At 35.9% G+C, this 26,061-nt stretch overlaps 1 long non-coding RNA gene across 4 annotated transcripts in view; it reads left to right on the top strand.

The window, feature by feature from the left end:
* The first annotated feature begins 529 nt into the window (after window positions 1–529).
* Window positions 530–26,061, top strand: part of LOC122217434 — an 88,774-nt gene continuing 63,242 nt past the window's right edge. Inside the window, exons 1-5 of one of the 4 annotated variants that reach the window (XR_006201483.1) lie at window positions 563–598; window positions 3,014–3,208; window positions 5,126–5,220; window positions 11,020–11,190; window positions 12,519–12,676. This is a non-coding gene — a long non-coding RNA (uncharacterized LOC122217434). Of the gene's footprint in view, window positions 599–3,013; window positions 3,209–5,125; window positions 5,221–11,019; window positions 11,191–12,518; window positions 12,677–26,061 lie in introns of all 4 variants that reach the window. The other 3 variants (XR_006201485.1, XR_006201484.1, XR_006201486.1) reach the window with 3 other exon arrangements.

The following is a 26,061-nucleotide window of genomic DNA, read 5'->3' as shown; positions in this document are numbered from 1 at the left end:
CCACGATCTGTATTGGTAAAATTCACCCCTAATAAAGCTCTGTCTGGTGCCCTCATTGCTCATAATTGGGATGAATGATTTACAAATAAAATATAGATGCAGCCCCTGTCATCGAGACATGTTAAACAGGTACTCTACAATGCATAGAGTATGGAGAAGAGAGAAATAAGGAAATGAAAAATACATTTAGGGCAGGTTCAGGATAACTCCTCTATAGTACATTAAGACCAGGCTCAAGAAATATGCATAGTTGAAAGAATATTATCACATAAAATCTAAGATATTTTACCAAAAACAGCTAAGCTTTCACCTGACTACTCATGAGGGAGTTTCTCATAGTCAGATTTCAGTAATGTTATCAGGGAAGGCCAGCGACCATTAAGAGAGACATGAAGGATGGACTATGTTGTGACAGCCATGTGGGACTCTATTAGAAGTTATTTCAGTGGAAGAACACACTTTTAGAGCCTCTCTGTGCATTGCTTACTCCTTTCTCTTTGCACAGTATTCTACCTATGCCTGTATTCCAGTATTTTTCAAACTGTCATAACTGTATGCTTACATTTCAATCTCCTGTGCTAGGATAAAGCTTCTCAAGGTAAAAGTCTTACGTCGAATTCATTTTCTTTACTCTCAGTGCACATTTCTCTTGTCTACATATACTAGCTGATCATTAATAATAATGGAAAGAAATATGCTTTCGCTAAAAAAAAGAACTAAACTATTGACTTAAACGGGTAAAGGTATAGCAAATACATTTTGTAAAACATTCAGGAGATACAGATGGAATTGTTCTGATGTTAACGCTATTTCAAGAAATCTCACAAGTTGTGAAAAGCCAAGAATAAAAAGTATCACACTGATAAGTTTAAACTCCAACAAAAAGTCAATATTAAAAATCTGTCAAAATTGCCGAATATTCACTTTATTTTATTGAGATATTATGAGAATTACTTCTGGACACATTCACATGTTCCAAGCACATCTAAGTCTTTCTCTCCTCCTGTGCTTATTTCACCCCCCAATTCATTGTACCATCTGGCTTTTCACCTGTAGCTCTTTCTAGACAAGTGCCACCATCTTTCTGGGCTACCGTCTGGGCTGCATGGCTTCCTGAGATAGGCATATGGATGGAACCAGTACTGACTGACATCCCTTCTTCCTCTCCACTTACACTTTAGGGTTCATAGAATATAAACCTCAGAGCAGTCAGTACTCTTGCATTATAAATCTTAAACCGATTGTTGCCTGTTACATAAAAAGATGGCAGAACTGGCCAGATGAACCACAGTTTTGAGTACAGGGTAATACAACACAGGGAATGAAGACCTCTTTCAATTCTGCAACAATACTACTCACCAGCCACATCACAAAGAATTGTCCATTAAAATGTAATCAGAACCTAAAAATAAATGTCATTTTTAAATAAACCTTCAATTTTGTAACAAGTGGTAATAGGTTTGATTTTATTATTATTTTACGAAAATATGTGCCCATATTTTTATGATCTATCAACTGAGTGGTAACTATAAGATGAAATCCACAATTTGGTAAGCAACTACAATTTAAACTCTCTATACTAATTGCTTTAAAGGTGTTATATAGCTTAAATATTCTGAAAATGATTTAAATGTGTCAATTCTCCTAATAACTCTAGGACAGATATACATATATAATCTATATATATAATATATTATGCCCATTTCCAATGCCCTTTTTGGTGTTTTCACACCATATTTTTACATACTGTTTTAATTTCTTCATTCTATTATAATACGGGTACTCTGAATTGAATTGATTTTAAACATATTGAATACTGAGACGATTTTCTCGGTAAGAGAAAACTACAAAGATTGGCTACTAATTAGAGTCTAAATACAATGATAACAGAATTTCAAGAGCTAATTATATGCTCCATTTGAAGATTGTTAAAAAACTTAGATCTAATAACTTTTACAATATCTTCCTGTATGATGGTGTATTGTAGCTACATTTTTACTTACATAACCGATAAATTACAATGATAAAGTATTTCTCTCCCTATGTACATATTCAAATATGCTACCTGTCCAGAAACATAGTCAATTCATCTGGCTTAAAAAATTTGTGTGTAGGATACATGTCAAAGTCTTATAATGAATTCTTCCTGGATGGTGCTTAACATCAATACCCAGGGTGCTTAATCTCAGGAAATCTTTAGCAGTCTTCAAACTTCTCCCTGCACTTTGGGATTGCAGATTCTCCTCAATTCAACTGTTAATGCTAAAATTCTTATTTCAACAAAGTCACCTTTTTGTCTGATCAATCTATAATTTCATCATTTTCCCCTCTCCTCCAATAATTTCCTAACATAGACAATTACACCTAAGGACAGAGCCACAGACCAATATTCTCAAGTGGTATCCAATGAGAAGTTTAATCATTCCTGAAAAATCTAGGACACCAAAGTATGAAATTTCCTATTAAAAATTCAGTGCCTTAAATATTGTGCAAGGCTGCAAGTGTTAGGCTCTGGGTTACACATTCAAATATGTGATAGGTGCAGAGTCAAAATATATTTCAAATAAAATAACCTTGAAAATAAATAATCTATTTCTCATTTCTTTATTTTCTTAGAAAATTTCTGTAACTGAAATGCAATTAATATTTAAACAAATTAAAGCTCACCTTTAATTTACAGAATATTGTTCAACTATTACAATGCAATTTATTTATACATACAGACAACCAAAATGCTTTTGAAGAAAAGTAAACTATAATCCCATTCAAATAAAAGTACATAAATCTATTTACGTGTGTGAGTATATAAAACTCTATTTTTAAATGAAGGGTAAATGATCTGGAAAGATTTCATACCAGAGAAACCAAGTTATCCCTAAAGGGGGCGGGGGAGAAGGAAACAAGGGAAAAGTAAACTTTTCCTTTCACTCGATTTTCTGATTGTTTGAACCATTACCAGAAAATCATTAAAAAGAAATTTAGAAAAAAAATGTATTTTACTTTTATTTTTCAGATGAGGTTGTTTTCTCAAGCTCAGGTTCTTTTCCTCTGTAGTTAGTCTCAAAACAATCACAACGTATTTGGTATTTAGTACAGTTTTGGAAAAGAAGTTTATCCCACAAAATATCAAATGATCTTGAACTAAAAGTCCAGACTATGTTCTTCCATGTGACATCAAGTAAACAGCCTCTAATGATTTCTTGCTAAGGTAAGCTATTAACATTCATGGAGAGTCTATTACTGGACTTGATTACCTTGTGTATCAAAGTGACAGATCTACAGCCGCTATGACAGTATTTCAGCTCACGAGCACCCATGGCCAATTAATCCCTTATGAATCGGACCAGAGTTAGCCAGCTGTGACAGCTTTGGAAGCGTGTGGGTTCTCCTTGATAAAGGACACCACAGTATTTAAACTCACATTAGGGAGCATCTGCAAAGGGGCCTTAACACAACTGCTTCAGGGCTATTTTAGGAAAGGTTAGCCCTCCACAAAGTGGCCCAGGTCCCCGGATCAAGAGCAAAGCATTCTTTAAGACTTGACTCTGAGACAAATCTTCGTTTATTTAAGAACTTGAAATTATAAACATTTTTCTAAGAAAATCATTAGTGCTGGAGTGGTGTTATAAAGTTATCAAGAGTCTTATATTCTGATTGCATAGAGCATCTAAGTTAACTTCTCTCTCTCCATCACAAGCACAACTGCTCTCAATGGGGAGCATTGCAGAGTTTTGTGTTTCAGGATTTCAAACCCCATTATGCAAATGAATTATTTTTAGATCCCAAAATAATGACACTTCTTGTTGCCTTTTGACGTTCACCAAATAACCAAAGCACAAGAGGAATAAGGCAATCCCTGCATATTCGGGAATCCCAGTAAGTAAATACAGGAGGAAAACATTACAGACAATTATTTGATAAGTAATTCATGGACATTGTCAGTTAACAATATGATAGAAAAGAACTGGGGTCTGATGAAGACTTGTGGGAATTTAAATTGTTGTTAATAAAAATCACGAAACTATCTGTCCTTTTTTAAAAACTAGTTTGGGGAAAACACGTATCCTTAAATTCATTTGCCTGCCTTAATGAGAAATATGCTAGAATATAAACATCACTTCACAAAATAATTTACGTCTGTATTTTACAACCAAAGAGTGGCACGTAACCATCATGTGACCTTTGTAAAGTGCAGGTGACAACTTTTATAGCTTAAACTGAAACATTAAAAATTTACTTCTGGGACTAATTCACATTTCAATAAAATCCTTGCAATTTTTCCTATATTTTGTGGGAATACTGGATAAAAGGCTGAATATATATCCTCTTAAAAACACATGCAACTAACCATTACTGAGCATACTGCCTTACGGAATTCATCTCCAATGTTGCAATATTTGGATTTACTCTAAAAAGGCCATATTCGCTGTGCATTTGGAACTCAAATTTAACTGAAGGCAATGTATTTTTATTTGCTAAATCTGGCAACACAAATCATCTTAGTTAATTCAAAAAAGCATAGAAATTCAGGGTATATATGAAGGAATGAATCTGAGTTCAAAATTTTTCTTAAACTTTTATATGTCAAATGTAGGTCGGAAAAGGTAGGGAGGATGGTTAAGATAAGTCACAAGAAGATCCAATCATTAATATGAAGCTATTATTTTCACAAAGTAATGCCCTAATCATCAATTTTTACCCATTTATGTAATTAGTATAATTAAAGATAATTATTCTGTCACAGTGCTTTCATGGTCTTCATTAATTCAAATATATAATTATATGAATTTTGGTCAGCTAGAAAAGAGGGATTTAAGAATTCATCACATACACAAAAATCAAGCAAATTTCTGTAAAGTATGTATGTAAGGGACTTCTATATTAAAATGCCCCCAGCCGATAAATCATAGGGATATTGAAAATAATGCTGACCTGCTGACTAAAGACACCTATTTACTAAACTCTAGAAACAAACTTTATTATCTTGGAGAAGAAAAAAAAAAAACCAGCTCTTTTAAAACCCCATAGAATGCTGTTATGTCCTGCTTTGATCTTCCTATAAACTGTAATTCATGAATGCATTGTAGATGTTTCTAATCTAGACACATCTAAATGTGTATTCTAGGGCTAGAATATCCATCAGCAGGTTGCCCTGAAGAAACCACCTTTCCGGCTGCATTGAGCCAGAACTGCACCAACTTCTCTAACCTGTGAGAGGAGGTTAGTGCCAGCACATTTTTCAGTAGACTGAACTACATAATGGAAAGTGTTTCTCAGGTGAAAGCTGATAATATGGGTGAATGCCAAATTGATGTGGATGTCATACTAACATGAAATTCTGAAAGTCGTTTTCAGCATGGAGGAGTTCTATCTATTTATGCTAGAAATTGCAGATATATTTACATACCGAACGTTGGATTCTTTTGATTACTGAAAACATCTGGTATTAAATCCTGACACTGAAATTGATTAACTATGGAATACTGAGTCATAAATATATTCTCCATGAACCTCATTTTCCTCATATGTAAGTTAGATATTTTATGACCCGTCCCATCATAGATATGATCCAAATATGTCATTCTTCCCTATATGCAATATACACAAGTAACCAGTTTTTAGTGATAGTTCATTATCAAGCCATGGAAAACAGTAGTATAGAGTGAAGGAAACTGAAAGTAATTCTCTATGGATGTCTCACATTTCTGCTCATTTTGAGAACAAATACACTGATGTCCTCTGTTCAGTATTAAGTACTCAAGGACATAGGTATAGCTAACAGCCTTGGAAGACAGAGATAGTGTCACCCTCCAGGCAGGATTTTTTGCTGTCTAGTATAATAATAATTTCTCTCTGCGGGAAATCTTTCATAAAAGACTGCAATCTCCTATAAAAGACCCCAAGCTTGTGACTCCTCAACTGTGATGCAAATCCATGGTGTATGCAGAGCCCTCCAGGACCCCCTCCCCTATTTCTCCTGTGGACTTGGGACACTCAAGGAACAGATGTGAACATGACGGTTACATGAAGGTCATACTTCTTGCTGTATGAGTAATAAAGCACCTTGCCTCTGACCCAGGAGGCTTGATCTTCTGCCAACATGTATGAAACTAGGGCAGGCTAACACTTTAGCTTGCGAGAAGGTAAAAATCTCAGACTTTTCACAATTTTTGGCATGCACTCATCATGGCACCTCAAATATAGTCACAGGAAACATTGTCAGAGCTTTTCAATGTATTTGAAGGGGGGTTAGATCCTTACAAAAATAGTATTTTTCCTAATTAGGGTAAATAATTTAAAATACAGTCTTCTTCAGAGTTTTCTGTGTATTTTTTTTCCTTTGGATCAATACCACAAAACCTAAAAAGCTCCACTCCCTACCCATCTAAGGTCTAAATCCTATCTATTGAATCTCCAAGTATCTTGTTTGTAAGTAGTGTTATTCAACACACTAGAGAGTACGCTCCATGAGGGAAGGTGTTTTATCTCCTCTCCTCCTTCCTCTATGCCTAGCTAGAGCAGTGCTAGGAACAAAGTAGAAACATTTAGAATATTTGTCGATACAGTACTGTAAGTCGGTATAGTAATATATCACAAACCGATCTCTGATTTAAACTGTCCCGAAAGAAAATAAAATATTTTGCCTCTTTTATTTTTCAAACTTAATGATACAATAATATTTTGATTCGGATTACACCTAAGAGTACATTTCAAAAATAAGTACTTTGGACTAACTACCTAATTATAAAATGCACTTTCACATTTTAAAAAGAATAGAAGAATATACGAATAACATTAACCAGACAATAACAAAATCTCTGAGATGTAAAGAGTATAGGATCAGATGACTGTATTGCTACTTGATAGCAATTTGCTTACCAAGTCATTTAACTTCACTGAGCCTCAGTTTGCTCACATGTAAAACGAAAACGATTATTCCCAACTTACAGGTCTGCTGTGAGGTAAATGACTTAATTTATGCAAAGTAATTAGCACAGTGCTGAATGGTTTGTAAAAGGTATGTTACACAAAATCTCTGAGATCTATCTTCATCTAATACAACTAAAATCAGGCTCCATTAACTAATTATCAATAAATTCAAAGGCAAATCAAAAACATAAAAAAAAAAATGTGCAGGGATATCTTAACCCTACAATTTACTGAATTCTGTGTTCTGTCTTCTAAAATTCATTATGCTTATTCGCTGGATAAATGGTTATTCAGTTTACTTTGATCTTTTATGAATAACAAACTCTATGAATTAAAGTTATGGGGTTTGGAGGTAGATAATTTTAAATTTAAATTTCATCTTTGCCATTATTAGCTGCTCGACCTTACAAAATTTGCAAACCTCTCTGATTATCAGTATCCTCGTGTGTAAAGTAGGACTAATAACATCTAACTTAATTCAGTATATATTAAATAAAATCATAATTTAAAAATAATAATCACAGTCATTAGTTTAAAAAGTTATTTAAGTTAGTTGCTGATATTTCCTAAGTTCTTCAAAATGTGATTTGCAGGTTTGGTTTCCCTCTATAGTCAGATAATGGTTACAGTAGCCTCTGAGATTGCTCTGCCTGTCAAGTTCTTACGAAAACCTTGGATATCAGCCTTCTAGAAGCATCCGAAGCTGTACTGCATATGCAATACTGTTCACTGCAGCCAAACTTTGAACGAAAATACAGCTGCTGTCTTTGCAGTCTAAAAGTGTCAACAAAGACCATTTCCAGGATTACCAAAACCAGCCAGAGAGCCCCCAGATTTCTCACATCTGTCCAGTTACAAGCATAATTTAATCTATTGTCTCTTTCTTCTTCATAAACTTCAGCTCTACAGCCTGTACTTCTTTTATCTCAGAAACTCTTTGTTTCATCCAGATAGTAAGCATTTGGTGTTCTTAGCTCTTTAGATATCTGTAGAGGAAACACTGTGTGGCAGGCCAAAGATCCTTAAGAAAAATTCCAACTCCAGTTCATATTTGTTCACCAAATATATTAAACACACATACACACACACACACAACATTGGTGAGTACACCTACAGGTGTACTAATACCACACAGCAGGTATAAAGAAAACCCAGTGGTGACTCAGTATGTACCCGCAATGGTTAAGAATTAAAACCACAAAAAGGAAACAATTACCTGTTAGTTTATATAAACTTAGTTCTATACAGCCTCTGCAAAGAAGTCTTTATACTGCAACTATTTTATGAATTATAAGTGGGGAAGCATACAGATAAATGGGAACTCTGGGTTTCACTATGGGACACACACGCACACCATGGGAAAGATGAAGAAGAACCCTGAGATGGTGAGTTTGAGTTGCAGTAATCAGCATGATGAACAATCATTTACGTCCAGCTCAAGAGTTCTTTCAAGTTATTTTTCCCCTTTGAACATATCCATCCTAGAGTCATTCACTAAAGAGCCATGAAGAAATGACCCCCAAGTAGCAATGAGTGTATCTAGTGCCCAGATGCTACTTTCTAAACACTATTTCCTATCAGATGCCTTGGAAAATGGTTAATTCCAGGTCTGTAGAGGGAAAGTAGAAGAACAACAGTTTTGCCAGAAAGTGAACAAATGCTAAACACTAACGGGAATATATCAAAAAGTACACTGGAGCCACAGTGAAGGGCAACTCCTGGTCAAACTTGAGATCTGGAAGGGAAAAGAGCACTTCTTCAAAGAAACATGTCAGATACTGAAGAAAGATGTAATAACTGAACTCAAAAAAAAAAGAAAAAAAAAGAAAGAAAGAAAAGAAATACCAACAGTGTATTGGAAAACAAGATTACTACACAACCTCAAAGGATCACCCAAGAAATTACTTAATTACAGATGGAAATGCATATTCTTAAATCAAAGAAAACTAATGGTTAACATGTTAACCAAACACAGTCTCCCAAAAATAATGGAATAAACAGACATAATGCCTCCTGATGTGATACAAAAGTGTCAACCAGAAGCAAAGCAGTATTCTTGCCAAAATGAATCCAAAGTTAATCTATCCATGAAGAAATCATAAGCTTCATCCAAATAGGAGATATTTTACAAAGCAACTGACTGGACCTCAACAAAAATGTCTTAAGAAAGACAAAGATGATGGAAGTGGGGGGGTCAGTGCTCTAGACTGAAGGAGACTGGAGACACACAACAAATGGCATATGTTTGTCCCTTGATCAGCTCCTGGAGCAAAGCAAGAAAAATTGCGAACAATCATAAAAAATGTAAAGATGAACTAAAAACTAGAAAATATTGAAACATTAATACATACTGGCTGATGATAATCATGTTGCTGGTATACAGGAGAATAACCTTGTTTTAAAGAAATATATATTAAAATATCTAGGGATAAAGAATCATGATGTATGCAGTTTTATTTTCAAATAGCTCAAAAATTGAAAATGTGGCAAAATGTCAGCAACTGGCAACAGGTGGCCTTTGTACTATTCTTTTAACTCTTTTAGAGATTTAAATTATTTTCAAAATACATGGAAATGAAAACAATGTGTAAAATGCGTAGCAACGTGCGAGTTAAATACCAGGTACCAAGAGTTCACCTCTGGTATGATGCCCTGGATCTCACATTTTCTGACAAGTTCTGATGATTCAGCTTTCCCTAAAACCCCAGTAAATGACACCCCTAATTTATTTCAGAAACCCAGAGTTGATTTCTCTATACCTCACAGAGTCATAAAAAAAGGTTGAAATATATGTAATAACTTTCTTTTTATGATAGGAATATAAAATAAATATAATATTTTTTGCATCAAAGTGATTTTAAAATATTTTGAAAGAGTAAGTATCTGTTATATATACGAAACATTTTCTCATATGCTATAGAGATGAGCCCTATACAAACTCATAACTGGAGGCCTGAAATATAACTTAATTTTATTGCTATGAAACTAAATAAATTCCTCCTTTTATCCATTCATAGACAAGTGCATACCATCTTCTGGCAATGATTCCCACAGAATGGTAAGGCAGATAAGTAGACAGGATGAATATATTACCCCTCCATATATCCTACAGGGAAAAATGTTGTGCAATAATAAAGTCCCAGTTACAGATAAAACTATTAAGCAGGACACATAAAATTATAATTATCTAAAAGCCTCAGTAAACAAGTACCTTTTATGGCATAACAACAGCTAACATCAATGACAAGAGAAAGTATGAGAAGAAAGCCATGGTAAAGATCAGTCACCAAATTCCTTTGCTCAAAAATGGTTAAAATTCCGCCCATAATTTTGCCTGCAAAAAGTAAAATCACATTAAAAATAAAAGACCAACATTTAAAGGAGCCACTTAATCCTGGTGGAGACAGGTTATCAGGTACATCATCATCACTATCATATTTGCCAATTAATTATCAGTCAACTCTTGTGTATAATACTCTTATTTTTAACGAAGTCCCGTTATATAAGGAAAAATAAAAATTATTATGCGACTTGTGGTATAGTTTAAGAGGGTTATATGCAATTCTGGAGAAATACTGCAATTCAAAAGAATACATTTATTTATTCATGTTTCAGGTCTTCTGAATGACAAACTTGAGGTTGGGACTGTATCTTCAAAATATTAGTCCTACATATAACAAAATCCCTGGCTTATACAAACTCAGTAAGCAGTTGTTTAATCAGGAAAATAATAATTAATCCATTGTTAACAGAATTTCATTCATCTCAGATTTAATATAAAAAGTTTTGTAGAGAAGCACAAAAGATTTTGAGAATTTAAGTTTTTGCAGAGGCTAAATTGGAAGCTCTCCTGTGCTTAATAATAGAAAAGTTCAGAACTGTATAAATTTTATCATATGGTGTTTTATTTCTAAACACTTCCTTTAATCTTCTTTCATAATACTTTGAAGCTACTCTTGTCAATATGTTGAAACCTCTCTCCTGCCCTTGAATCTGAGTGAGCCTTTAACTGTGTCCAGTGGGATGATGGGACTACAGTCACAGTACAGGAAAACGGACGTCAACAAGTGGTCTCTGCTTATGTTACAGACACCTCTGCAGTCCTGAACTCTGTACAAATCACTTTAATAATCACTATGAAGTCTTCAAGAACAGAGACTCTACTGAATTCATATTGAGACTTGCCCTATCAGAACAAAGCTATATATGACAGAGACCCCTGGCTGCTTTTGATAAATGAAATCAGTGAACAGGAAAAAGGTAAGCAACATAGTGACAGAGTCCAAATAGTAGAATCCTAATTCTACGTACTACATGCAGAGTAGACTTCTGTTCTCATTTTTACATGATTCTATAAAATAAGATTTTAGTCCAGTAGACCATATACTTTATTAAGCACTAAAATCTGTATGACAAAAAATAACAGAGAGCATATATATGATTTTTAACTATGTCTAGCTGTGCATTTTAAGGATTTGTACCATGTGTGTGACATTTCTAATTTTATAAAACCATTTGACATGTGATTTAATGTTCTGTAAAGGAAAACACTGAATGAATAAGAGGCTGTGTTCTTCCAGTGACCGCGCCAGCCAAAATAATTTATTTAGAGACTTTATGAAATGCAGTGGGTTTTTTTTTTTTCTTTTCTTTTCTTTTAATGGATTGAGTTTCCATGTAATGTCCTATAGTGATAATGAACTGAAACAGTTCTTCCGTTTCAGTTGCTTACCGGAACACCAGGAATGACTTAAGCATTATGGGAAATAGAAAAGAAATAATATCTTATCTGTTTAAGAAGATTTCTCCAAATCTAAAATTGTATTTTTATTATTTAAGGAACTTTTGTGCAAGAATGCTAATCATAATTTAGAGTTAACATTGTGTAGTTTCTTGGCTGTGACCCCTTATTACCTAGCATTCCTTCCCCATCAGGATCCAAAACCAAGCTGCTGATGGTCACCATTTCCCACCAAACACTCATCCTCCTGACATCAAGAAATTCCTGAGTATGATTTACTGTTTCTGTAATGTGGCATCACAGAACACTTGGTGGGAGAAGGAAGGGGAAGGGAAGAGAACTGTGCTGATCATTCACAGAACTCTCACTTCAAATGAGATTCCAGTGGTCCCGTCCTGGCCATTGTTCATGGTGTCAGTGAGTTGATCACTGACAGAATTCACTTAACAGATAAAACGAAACCCAAATACTCCTCATAAATCAGATTAATATCTAGAAACTTCATTGGCAGGATGATGGATCTTAAGTCCTGACCATTATTTTATGCACAGAAGTGGATACCAGTTAAATTTTTTAACATGGTTGGACCCTCTCTGTTACATACATGTACATGCACATGTATACACACACATACCAGTCACCTGGTAGGTGGAAAGAAGGTAGTAAGAAAATAATGAAGATACATCTACCAAATAAGACAAATTCCTAATAAGAAATGAAGTGTAGCAGAAAAACCTTAGGGAGCAAGGGGAAAACAGATGGTGAAAGATGAATGACAACAGTAATGAAAATGACAATGATGTGAATAAAAAAACAATGAAAATAATAATGAACATTTCTTTGTAAGATACATCTCATCTAAGGAACTCACAAGAGGCTTATCCTATGAAAAATGGGTTGCAGATAAACAATTCCTCATGCGGGAAACCTTGTCAATAATGGTAAGAAGCAGCATGGCCTATTGGACAGGAAGATGAGAAGAAAGAAAGAACTCATTTTTAAAAGGTACGAAACCAACATGGGTTATTAAGTTTGAAGCAAAATCAACATTTATTTATCAGTGCTTAGAAAAAGGAGGAATGGTCCATTAAAACAGTTCAATAGTTTCTACTTCCTGCTGAAAAAAAAAAATGGAATTTCTTTCCATAAACTGCAACTCAATTGGCAGATAGACATTAGCCATACTCAACTATCTGTGTCTTCTTAAACACACCAAGATCCTTCACGTCTCCATGGCTTTATATTCATGCATGCTCTTCCTCCCAAACTGCAGTTGGTGGAAAAAGCTCTCTCTGGACTAGGATTCATACAACTTTTCTGTAAAGGGCCAGATAGTAAATATTTTAGGCCTTATAGGCCATGCGATCTCCAACAACTATTCAAATCTGTTGTACCAGGGAGGCAGCTTTCAGAAACAAATAAGCTAATTAGTATGTCTATGTTCCAATAAAACATTATGTGTGAACACCAAAGTTTAAATTTCACAAAATTCTGTATGTCAAGAAAACATTTTTCTTTTTGTTTTCCTAATAATCATTTGGAAAATGTAAAAACACATTCTGAGACAGTAGGCAATACAAAAACAGACTGTAGGCCATATTTGGCCGGTAGACTGTAGTTTGCTGATCTCTGATCTAAACAATTTCATGGCCAAGCACTCCTTTGTTTTCTTTCAGAGTACTTTTTTTATATTATGCCATTGTTTGTATTACTCATCTCTAAATCCACCACTTCTTACAAACCATGAACTCCTTAAAATCATCAACTACTGCAAGCATATAGTGGTTAAGAACATAGAGTGTGGAGCCAGACTTACTAGGTTGGACTTCAAGTTCCAATACTGTAGTATGAGCTTCAAAAGCATTTTTAAGCTCTCTGTGCCTCTGTTATTCATTTGTTAAAAATAAAATGAGAGTAATAATTGTCCATATAACACAAAGTTGTTTTGAAGTATGCTTAAAACATGATGCCAACCTAAATTTGTTTAAGAGTTCTAGCAAATTTGTACTGGGAAGTGAGAACCTTTTGAAAAATTATAGTATGCAAACTTCTATCATCAGTTTATCTACTATACAAAGTAATACACAATAGGTGTTGAATAAGTAGTTTTTGTGTTGAATGATTTTTTTTTTTTTAATTTAACTATTTTCTCTTACTTCTCACAGAGGTTAGCCTATTTGTGTGTGTGTTGGGAAGGGGGAGTAAAAGAGGTAAACACACGTATAATTTACATAGTAAAAGTTGAATATTATAAAGTTTTTTTCAATATGTAGATGGTATTTTTATACTCTCACAATTTATTTGCATGAGCAGAGATGTCCGTCTAGAGCACAGAGGTCATTATTTATTTACTCTTTTGGGAAACTTCCATTGAACCTGTATTCTATGCCAGGATGTATTGTTAGAATGAAGAATATGACGTGGTATCAGTCACCAAAAAGTGTGTTGTTCTGTGGTTGAGACAGACTCATAAACTAATGGTATCAATAAAATGCAAAGGTGACTATTAAATGCAGAAGGAAGTGAGCATGTGAGTGATGTACCCAGGAAATCAGGGAACACAGCAAAAAGATGTTTTTTTAATAAATGAGTTGATAATTGAATGAAGTATTGCAGATAAAGAGGATCTGTCACACTGACAGGTGAGTTTTCCAAGAAGAGGAGCAGCTTTCACAGGAACACACAAATGCATTCAGTAGCATGGCTTTTTCAGACAAAAACAGAAACAACAAGCAGAGTAGGGGGAAGAGATCAAGTTAAGGTTAGTAACCCATCATGGGATCAAGATAAAGAGATCAAGATAAAGTTAGTATCCCATCATGGAATGTATGATATGGCATAATAAGGACTTTGAGCTTTATTCTGATGGCAAATTGAAATCATAAGGGTTTTCAGAAGGGGAACAGATTTAAGTACCCAAGGAAAACGACTCAGTTTCTAGAATCGCCATCTCTGTGTTTCAATTTTCACGTCACATTGAATGTGTTTAACTCAATCTAGTATCTGAGTTAAATCTAATTTTTATTTCCTTCTATAGAATATAATAGACTATTGTCTAGTTACTGGTATATATGATTTAAATGATATGCTGTAAAATATAATTAATAGTATATTATTCAAATTTTCATTAAGGTGTCTAAATACAAAGCAGTGACATCTTTTCAGAGTGACAGTCGCCTGAAAAACACAAGCTTCATATTCCAGTACTTAAGACAGATGTAGACTCTCACTATTTTAAAGCAAAAATACACTAATGATGAATAATTTGTATTAGAACACTAATTTTGTATCACTTTTTTATTTACATTCTAGTTAGTTAACATATAGTGTAATATTAGTTTCAGGAGTAGAATTTAGTGATTCATCACTTACATAGCCCAGTGCTCATCACAACAAGCACCTTCCTTTTATTAACATTATTTTTCCTAGGGAAATCTTCATGATTGTGGTTTCAACTTAATCAACATATTATTATTCACATAATGGGAATATTTTAATATGTTGGATATATCAGTTTGATTTCATATGATTAACTATACATTTTCTAAAAGTTTTATGAAATGTAAATATTTGTGTGTTTTCACCCATTCTTACTAAAATTAATATAATAACACACATGACTCCTAACATTTCAAAGAACATGATGGACTTATCAACATGCCCTAATTTTTTTTCTGGACCCTAACTTGCACATTTTCTCTTGCAAGTTTTCAAATTTAATACTGACTCATATTTGCCCTCTATGTCCAGTATGAGAACAAAAACAAATAAAGGAAAACAATAAAATCCCTTTGTTCCTGCTCTTGAGTTTCCTATCAAGATTAATGATACTACCATATATCCCGATGGGAGAAGCTAAGCCATATGATCAACATTTCAAACTCCCTGGCTGCCTCCTTCCTTTCACTCGAGGGACAGAGTGCACATTATTCTTAGAAAGGACCATGCCCTTCCACTACAAACACAAGCACTTCTCAGAGTAGACAAAATGATAAAAATCAAATTACTTCTAATCTTCCTTTATATTGCCAACACTACAATCCATCCCTTCAGCCCCTGAGCAAAGGGGAAATGGCTACACGCACTACACAAAGCTGTCTGATCGACATGGTGCATGGCGGTAAGTCTCCATCAGCAGATTCCCTTAAACAAGAAACACCCTCGAATGCCTCAATTTCTCTAAATATAGGAAAAAGGCAGGAAGGGAATGGAGGAAGGTGAGTTTTAACCTTAATTTTAAATAACTGACAATATGCATTACAACAGGCAACTGAAGGCTGATTTCATGCTGTCTTAGATGACTGCCTGATTGGAGCCAAGGTTAAAACTGCATGGCCCTAGTGAGCCTATAATCTTCACAGCAGTGGTAAGAATATTTCCACCAATTAGTCTGCAGAAAGAATTATATTTTATAGGTTAACATAAAAAGGCAGCTCAACATTTTTACTCAACTGAAATAGTCTTTTGGTAGTTGTTTTTATTTAGTTTTAACTTCAATATATGTTGCACAAATTGTAAGGAAGAAATGATTGGCAATCATTTTTTGTTTTCAGTCAGGGATATAGGATCCTGGCCTAAAATTTTCTTCTACTTCAACAAAATAGTTCCACATTCCATCAAAGTCCAAGATCCGTCTACTGCTATCTCCTTCACATATCTTTTTTCTCTTCCATCCCTCCTTTGCTATTGTTCTCATTCAGATCTGCACTTCGATTTACTTCAAATATAGACATTGTATCCTAACTTGTCTGTCTGCCTCCCTTTTATCATGCACTTCAACCTCTACCGCTAAGGCAGACAGACATTCTGAGTCAGGTAGGATCATTCCCCTTCCAGAAACCTCACTGTAGTTCACTTTCTTTAGCATTACTTTCACAGACCCTTGTAATTAGGCTGCAAAGGTGGCTTTAGGTCTATTTGCTAATGCATTTCTTTCCAAACTTCCTGCTCTGGTCAGCTCATAACCTATCATCCCACAAATAATTCCTTGACTCTGTACTTTTGTTAATCAGGTGCTATCTCTCAACATAAAATTACTCTGTCCTTCTTGCTAACCCTTTCATCGTCAAAAGGTCACCTGGGACACTACAACCTTCACAAAGCTATCTGTAATCTTGTCCAAAGACAGAACACCTTCATCTCTACCCCCATGTGATGCTTAATATTTTGCGTCAACTTGGCTGGACCATGGTGCCTAGATATGTGTTCAAACATTCTGGATGTGTCTATGAGGGTATTTTTGGATAAGATTAACATAAATCAGTGAACAATATGCAAACAGGTTGCCTTCCATAATGTGGGTTAATCAGTTGAAGGCCTGAACAAAACAAAATATTGACCTCCCCTGAGCAACAGTGAAAGCTACAGCCTGACAGCCAGCAAACTTGAGCTCCATCACTGGCTTTTCTCTGGGCTTCCAGCCTGTCAGGTCAATCTACAGATTTTTGATTCCCCAGCCTGAGTAATTACATGAGCCAACTTCTTAAAAATAAATATATTTATATACAGAAATATACACACGTCTTACTGTTTTGTTCCTCCCCTCTGGAGAACCAAAAGATACCCCACAAAGTGCTACTGCCATCTACAAGTTAGCTTATACTTCCTTTAGTTAAGAGTGTCTAGGCCTCCCTGGCCCACTTGATGACAAATCAAGTGGCAAAGAAACCACATTTTACTGTCTTTATGGGTACCCCTACAAAACTGTCTGACACATCCTAGGAACTCAGTAAGTATTCAATTAACTGAATCAATCCATATGGACATTGAATACAACTTTAAAAAGGTACCTATATTAAAATGAATATTATATGATTATTTCCCTTTGTCTTAGAAGTCCTCAGAGACTCCATTTGCTTGGGTCACTCTGGGTATGCCTTTGCACAAAGTACTAAAAAATCACTAGCTTGAAATGTCATTAATTGAGCCAATGATCCTCGTTAGCACAAAGGCAATCTATGTATAAACCAACAGAACAATATTACTATCCTTTCAAAAGGTTCCCTAATCTTGTATTATCCTCACTGTTTTGTTCATTAATTAGTTCTCTCATCAACTGATTATCTGTTAAGCACTCATTTAATTACCTTACATGTAGGTACTGGTTACACTAAGGGCTTTTGAAGGTTTTACTCTCATAGTCTAAGAAAATTATCATTGTAGTGACTTTGACTCAAACACCACATGAAGAAAAAAATATGCTTATAGGAAAAATATTCAAATATGTCAACATTGACAATTGTAATATATTAAATTGTGAACACAAATGCCCACACAGATGTGCAAAAATGGTAATGAACCTCAGCTTGTTACAACTTTAGTAGGGTACATTGCTCCTGAAACATGACTCTGTATATGAATCACCTGGAGATCTTGTTAAAATGCAGATTCTGACTGAGTTGACTGAGGTTTGAACTCTCTAACAAGCTCCCTGGTGGTGCCTTGAGCTGTTCCCAGACCACATTTTTGAGTATCAAGAGTTGAGACTGTAGAATCCAGAAAAAAAAAAATCATTCAGTATTTCAGCTTTTGCTTCTAAGTAGTAATGTCAAGCAATTGGAGATTTATGGTTCCCCACATTTTTATTAATAGAAAAAATTTCCTACTACTTATCACACAGGTTATTCACTTATCCAATTATTTTCCTATGTCTCTACTCTGTGTATGACCGTTGGCTAGGTAGTAGGTCCGAATGTGTACGTGAGTGTGTCTGTGTGTGTGTGTGTGTGTGTGCGTGTGTGTGTGTGTGCGTGTGTGTGTGTGTGTGTGTGTGTGTAGCAGAAGGAAGAATAAAGATCATGAGGGAAGGTTTACAATAGATCCTGGCTCTGCTTTCATATCGGGTACAATCAATCTAAAGCGTTACCAAACAACTTAACCATATAATGAAGCAGACAGAAAACCTGAGTACCTAGAGATGCATGAAGTAGAGAAGTATGTGTGGAGTGGGTTAAATTATATGCAAAAGTTAGGGTGAACAAAATTTTAAGTCATTTTTGAAAGACATGGGAGAAGACAGATTTTCAAATAGACAATCAGAAGTTGTTACTAAGTACTAATGGAAGTAAAAATTAGCAGATGTAAAGATCAAAGAATGCAGGTGAGCACAGATTACCTTCATTGTGATGTAGAAGAAAATAAGGGCAAGTATAATTTACACATGTGAAAAAGATAGGGTAAGACACTGAGAGAAAGAGGAACATGGACTCTCTTTGATATGGGCTATCCCCAGTTAAATAAATCCATCGTGGAAAAATAGAAACATTATCACGTGTATACAATGATACCATTAAAGAATGCATGTAGAAGAAAAACGGGAGCATTTAAAAGTTGATAAATGGCGGCAGTGGAGGAGAAAGAAAGTGAACTGGGAATTCTCATTGTACAGAATTTTTAATGTGATAGACTAAAGCCTATTTTATGCTTCTTACTTTATTTTTAAAAGAAAATATCCAGAAAGTAAAAATTAGTAAATCTTCATCTTGCTAAAACACAGAAATAAATTATCAAGTTGTAGAGTAACCACGAGATTAACCTCAGAAGAGTTGATAACAATCACTGATGTGTACCCTGGAGAAAAGAAAGAGGAGTGAAATACCATTTTTCACCTTACTAAATGGTACCCAAGTGCTTTGGGAGACAGCCAGATGCAGTCCAACATGTAGTAGCTCCCTGAGGAGGGAGCCAGGAGTCCCAAGTGTGACGACTCTCTGTAGTGAACACACACTATATCAGATTATGTCACTGTGACTATTTAAGCAAATGCTTAAGGGTTTAGCATTTGAAATATATGGAAGTTTATCTAGAATTAATCCATCTTAAAAGAAAATGTAGAGCATTTCACTAAAACTTTCATTACTTAAAACATGAGTTAAAACAGTATTCTAAGAAATAGGACCTAAATTATTTTAGAAGCCGCAATATATAGTAACCTTATAATTAGAGATACGATAAGCTGATAATATCAAGGATGTAGATTTAATTTTTATAAGATAACCAGGGATAACAAAGAATGTGTCATTTTCTACATAGTTCAGGGAGAAAAAAAAAGTACTCTGATTTTAAATGATTAATGCAAACAATTTAACAAATTACCACAGCTTAATTTAAGAATATTAAAATTCTTTTCCTTAATATTTTTAATGTTTTCCCTTCTAGCTGAAGACCTAATCAAAGTTAGTGTACTGAATTTAGTCTTTATGTATCTTTAATCATATATTCTGAAATGCTTCCTTAGCCTTTTAATAATTGCAAAGTGGTACTTCAGATACGCATATCCATATTCACAGAAAATATATACTGAGTTATTTTGAAGGCATGATAACTGAAAATTACTCTCAAGTGGTTCAGGGAAAAAAAAGTGTATGTGTATATGACAGAGAGAGAGAGAGGAGAGAGAGAGAGAGGAGAGAGAGCGGTAGAGATAAAGGACCTAAAGAAATTTTTTACTTGTAACTTCTCATGTTTGAAATTATTTCAAAATAAAAATTTTAAAAAAGAACAAGAACATTACTTATAAATCTTGATAAATCATATTAGATGGTATGGGCTCTTATGAAAGTCAGGAATATAGAGTGGAAGTTGAGAAGATGTCTAGATTCTCAAGCAAGATTTCTCAAGGAAGGATGCTATTTGTTCAGGGCCTGAATAAATCTGAGTCCAGGAACTCCTTAAAATTGTATGCATAAATTTGTGAATGAGTTGTTTTTTTTTTTTCCTGGAAGGACAAGCCACCATTTTCCTTGGACGTTCAAAGAAATGTGTGGTCCTCAAAAGCTTGGAAATTACTGCATTAATTTCTGTTCATCAAAAGATACCTTAAATAAGCAGAAAAGCTGGAATACAAACCAGGAGAAGAAATTATAATTGTCATTAACATATGTAAATAACAAAAGACTAAAAGAATATGCAAACAAAAGAATATATAGAACACAGCTGCCAATCATACTAAATCAAGAATCTAAATCAAAAAATGGGTATAGGACATTAACCTGTATTTCAAAAAAGAGGAAACATGGCAAATACACATTAGAAGATCGGTTTCATCTTCTCATTAGCAATCAGAGAAGTGCAGATCAAGACCACTATGAGGTGTCATCTACACAAATTAGACGGGCGGAAAGGAAAAAAAAAAATACACCAACAATACCAAGTACTAAAGAGGATATATGGATTTGCAGTATTCCGTAGAAAGTTGGGAGTATAAAGTTGTATAACTATGTTTGAAAACACATTATCTTATAAAGTTAAAGAATCAAACACTCCATGATCCAGTAATCACATTTCTAGGCATAGATCCAATAGAAATCTTTATACGCATATATACGGAAACATGTAGAAGATTGTCCATACCAATACTGTCAACAACAACAAAACTAATACAACTCAAATGCCATGTCAAATACCAGAAAATATATGTACTCGTCTCTGCTCCCAGTTCCTGGCACAGAGCTCCTAAAATTTGCAATCTCCTAAATGATAAGAGCACTAAGAGCGTCTTTTGGTCTTTGACTCTGGTTCTTACCTCAGAGCTCCTAAATCTCTTGGAATTTGCTGAGTGACAGGACTACCCCTTATTCTAATGAGGCAGCTCTTCTTAGGCTTCTGGAGAGCTTCGGAATGGGGGCTGGCCACCACAGACACCAAGCCATGTTTAAAGCTTGGGACTTTCAACTCCACCCGTCTCTACACCAAGTGGGAAAAAGCCTGGAGATTGAGTTAATTACTGATCATGCCCACGTGATGAGGTCCCCATCAACATCCCACAAGTACGGGATTCTGAGACAGTCTAGGTTGGTGAAGAGATGGAAGTGTTAGGAGAGTGGCAGACTCAGACAGGAAATGGATGCTCTACACTCCTCCCAACATGTTCTGACCCATGCATCTCTGCCATCTAGTTGTTCCTGAGTTATATCATTTTATAATGATCTGGCAACCCAGTAAATTTATTTTCCTGACTTCTGTGAGCTATTCTAGCAAATTAATCAAACTTGAGGGTGAGGGTGTAGAATTTTTTATTTACAGTCAATTGGTCAGAAGCACAGATAACCTAGACTTGGAATCGGCATCTGAAGCAGGGGTTTGGAGGGGAGGGTGGGAGTGGGGACTGAGCCGTTAACGTGTGACATGTGGCACCATCTCCAGGTAGACAGTATGAGAACTGAGTTAAATTGTAAGACATTCAGCTGGTGTTGCAGAACTGCTTGATGTGTGGAGAACACACACAGTAGTGTAGATATGTAGTGTGAGAGTAAAGGAAACATACAGGATGAGTCTAGTTTCCCCCCCCCCCCAATAAATGACAATATTCAAGAGAAATTATAATATCCAGTTTCTGGGATGGTCCCCATGATCCTTGCTTCCTGGTACTCCCTGCCTTTGAGTAATCCCCTCACATACTGAATCAGTCACCTATATGACCAACAGACTATGGGCGAAGTGATGATACAGGACTTCATGGTGAGGACATTAAAGACATTACAACTTTTGCTTGGGTCTCTTAGATAGCTTGCTCTATAAGAAATCATCTGCCATGTTGTGAGAGCACTTAAGCCTCTCCATTTAGAGGCCTACATGGACAGGACTCAGTTAGCCAGCACCAACTTATTAAACATGTGACTAAGTCACTCTGGAAGTGGATCATCCAATCCTAAATCAAGACTTCAGAAGATTACAATCCAGCTGAAATCCAACTCTAAATTCATGAGACCTTGACCCCAGCCTTCCAACTGAGCTGGTTTCAAATTCCTGACCCTGGATTTCTACCAGAAATCAGGAGATAAAAGATTTCGGGGCGCCTGGGTGGCTCAGTCAGTTAAGTGGCTGACTTCGGCTCAGGTCATGATCTCGCGGTCTGTGAGTTCGAGCCCTGCGTCGGGCTCTGTGCTGACAGCTCAGAACCTGGAGCCTGTTTCAGATTCTGTGTCTCCCTCTCTCTGACCCTCCCCTGTTCATGCTCTGTCTCTCCCTGTCTCAAAAATAAATAAAACGTTAAAAAAAAATTAAAAAAAAAAAAAGATTTTGTTTTAATCTACGAAATGTTAAAGTTACTTGAGGGGTGCCTGGGTGGCTCAGTTGGCTAAGTGTCAAACTCAACTCTTCATTTCAGCTCAGGTCATGATCTCATAGTTCCTGAGATTGAGCCCGTGTCAAGTGCCACACTGACAACAGAGAGAATACTTGGGATTCTCTCCCTCCCCCTCTCTCTCTGCCCCACCCCCACACTCACTCGCTTGCTCTCTCTCTCTCTCAGAATAAATAAATACACTTTAAAGGTACTTGATAAGCATAAATAAATACCTAAGGAAAATTAAATTATGGTAATTTTTAAAAAATTCAAATCCACTAAAACTAAACAAATATTGCTAAATGTACATTCTATAAAACTGTTTTAAAAGCAATGAAAAATCAATGACATCATTTACTTTGTGTGAACAAAGGAAATGGGATTAAGTAGTAGAGGAGTCAATAAGCACATATAAATTATTAGCAATGGTCTAATTGCTAGTGTTTTCATAAATGATCATTAAATTAATAATTGAATTTAATTTTAAAAATCCATGCATGGAACAAAAGTTAGAGTGTTTCCTCATCCAGGGATTATGATCAATTGAATTCAGTGAACTGAAGACCCACTGGGAGTTTCTGAGTGACACAGCAGGAAGAAAAACCATTACTCTGAGCCAGACTTCCTTTCCAACTTCCATAAAATATTAGCCGCTAGAGGTTGGCTGTTAAAAAACAAAAAATGAACATGGAAAAATATAATACCTTAGTTTTCCCTAGGATAGAAACATATGGAGTTGTGAGAATTTAATATGGCCCATCATTTAAGCACCTACTTTTAACTTTTTCTAATGTTTATTAGATTCTTAACAAAAAAGACAGACACTCTTCCTGATGAGAAAAAGAAGATCCTGCTCCTCCTCTGGGAAGAGGATGGTAGTGAAGGGATGGGCAGAATAATGAGATTTACCTTGTTGACAGAACCTTCTAGACTCAAGATGGTGCCACAACTGCCGTGGTGCCACATCAGCAAATGCAAACTTAGGTAACTTTCATGTACTTACAAATGCTTTCATGACCAGAAACACAGTATATCCAGTCAGCCAATCCACAAACACCGAGACAACTCTGGGCTTTCTCTCCTCAAACAAGGTTGACTGTGTGGCCTAAGCCAGTCAGGAATATTCCCTTTTGCTGTGTTTGTTCTTTATTCCTTATCCTATAAAGGCTTGATGCCTCCCACCCAATTTTTCAGTGCTCCATTAGAAGACTGTCTACTTCATGAAGTATTCAAGTTTTTCTGTCTCACCTAAAGTGTCTTCTTTAAACACCTTTTTTTTGGGGGGGGGGGGCCTGGGTGGCTTAGTCGGTTAAGCATCTGACTTCGGCTGAGGTCATGATCTCGTGGTCTGTGGGTTTGAGCCCCGCATCGGGCTCTGTGCTGACAGCTCGGAACCTGGAACCTGCTTCCAATACTGGGTCTCCCTCTCTCTCTGCCCCTCCCCCTCTCATGCTCTCTCTGTCAAACATAAATCAACATTAAAAAAAATAAAATAAATAAAAACACCTTTTTTTTTTTTTTTTAACTTTTTCATCATGAGGAATGGGATTGGAAGCCAGGCAGGATGAAATGTGCACAAGTGCCCATTGCGCCCTATGGACTCACTGAGTCTCTCATTTGTACAGAGGGCATGGGTGAGTGACTCAGGTTTGAGCTCTGCCTAAGGGCATTCAGCCATCTGGTCCAAGCAAAGTTTGTTTAAAAAAAAAAAAAAGTTCCCATAAAGGTTCTGGATCTTGGAAAGACCCCAGGGTAGTTATAATAGGAAAGAGTTGGGGTACCTGGGTGTCCAGTCAGTTAAGTGTTCATCTCTTGACTTAGGCTGTCATGATCTTCTGGTTTGTGGTATCAGGCCCAACGCCAGTGTCCACACTGACAGTACAGGACCTGCTTAGGATTCTCTCTCTGCCTCTCTCCTGCTTGCATGCATTCCCTCTCCCTCTCCCCTCCATCTTTCTAAAAATGAATAAATCAACACACACACAAAAAAAATGAAGAGTATGCAACAGGTGGAAACTATTAGGGAACTCACAAAGCCTCAAGGCAACTCCATAGCCTAAAGTGCTGGGAGATTTGGGGGATGCCATTAGGGCATCCATCACTATAAAGAAAACTCCTGAAAGGAATCATCTCTTGCTAATGGGAATTTCAGAGAACAAAGTCACAAAATTGGTGGGCACCAGTAAAATACTTAAAAGTAGTTTGACGGCTTACTACCTAAGTCTAAGATGGTCATTCTAGGAAGGATAAGTTGGTCACAAAATGAGGAAGATCAATACTAGGTCACTGCCAATCTCAAGAAAATTTTCATGCAACCAAGTACACGGTAAAACACCACAAAATCCCCAACTTAGTGGCACATTACTTTCAGGTATTAATTTGGTTCCAAGAGACCCCAGGCTTAGCTAAAGAAGTAGAATCTTAGAAGTTTCAAAGAACTGAGTGTGGACCTTTCAGCATATCTTCTTATTTTACGTCTAAAAATTGTGGTCCCCAGAAGCTGTAGATCTCAACAAAAACAGCAAAATATTACTAAGACAACCTAGAATTACAATGGCCATTATGGAGACTATTCCAATTAGACAAGATTGATCATTCAAGAAGTGCACTTAAAAGCAAGGTTTCCCAAATCAAACATATAGAATGGTATACCCATTTTATTTGGAATGCAGAAGCCTAAAGAAGGCTTCAAGATTTCAAAACAGCTTCGTTGAAAGATTCATTGGAAAAGGCTAATGAAAAATGGAAGACACAAAAGGGACCTAAAACAAGACTGTAAGATTGACATGGCTCCTTCTATTCCCTTCTAACCTCCTTTACCTTAGTACTCAGTCTATCAATCCTCTATCTGAACTGTCTTTCCACCCTGAAGAGACAAGAATGTAAACCTAAGTCAAATCCTTGTACACCAACTCAAACACCCCCATGTCAACCCTTAAAGGAGGGCCACCATACAGGCCCCTATCAGAGTTGATGGGATTTTAAGGGATTCTCTGGTAAACTACTACCAGATATTTCCTTAAAGAGCCAAAGGGAAACCAAAATTAAAATCAATGGCCAACCTCTGGTGGATATCGGAGCTATATTCACTATTTAAACTCTACTCATTCAGGCCCCTGCCAATGGGATCCTAGGAAAATTGGCAGGAGACAGCAAACACTGAGAATTATCACTGTCAGCTCTCCCAGCTCTCTGGAGTATTTGGTCAAGAAAGGAAGGTAAAATTTCTCAGTGTCCCTTCCTTTCAAATTCAGATTCTTGTTAATTTGGTTTTGGGGTGCCTATTGGTTGTCAACCTTCTCTCTCTTGGGGACAACTATTGCCT

The sequence above is a fragment of the Panthera leo genome, chromosome B1 (assembly GCF_018350215.1).
Source record: "Panthera leo isolate Ple1 chromosome B1, P.leo_Ple1_pat1.1, whole genome shotgun sequence".
Taxonomy (NCBI): Eukaryota; Metazoa; Chordata; class Mammalia; order Carnivora; family Felidae; genus Panthera; species Panthera leo.
This window is presented reverse-complemented; position numbering and strand designations above follow the sequence as displayed.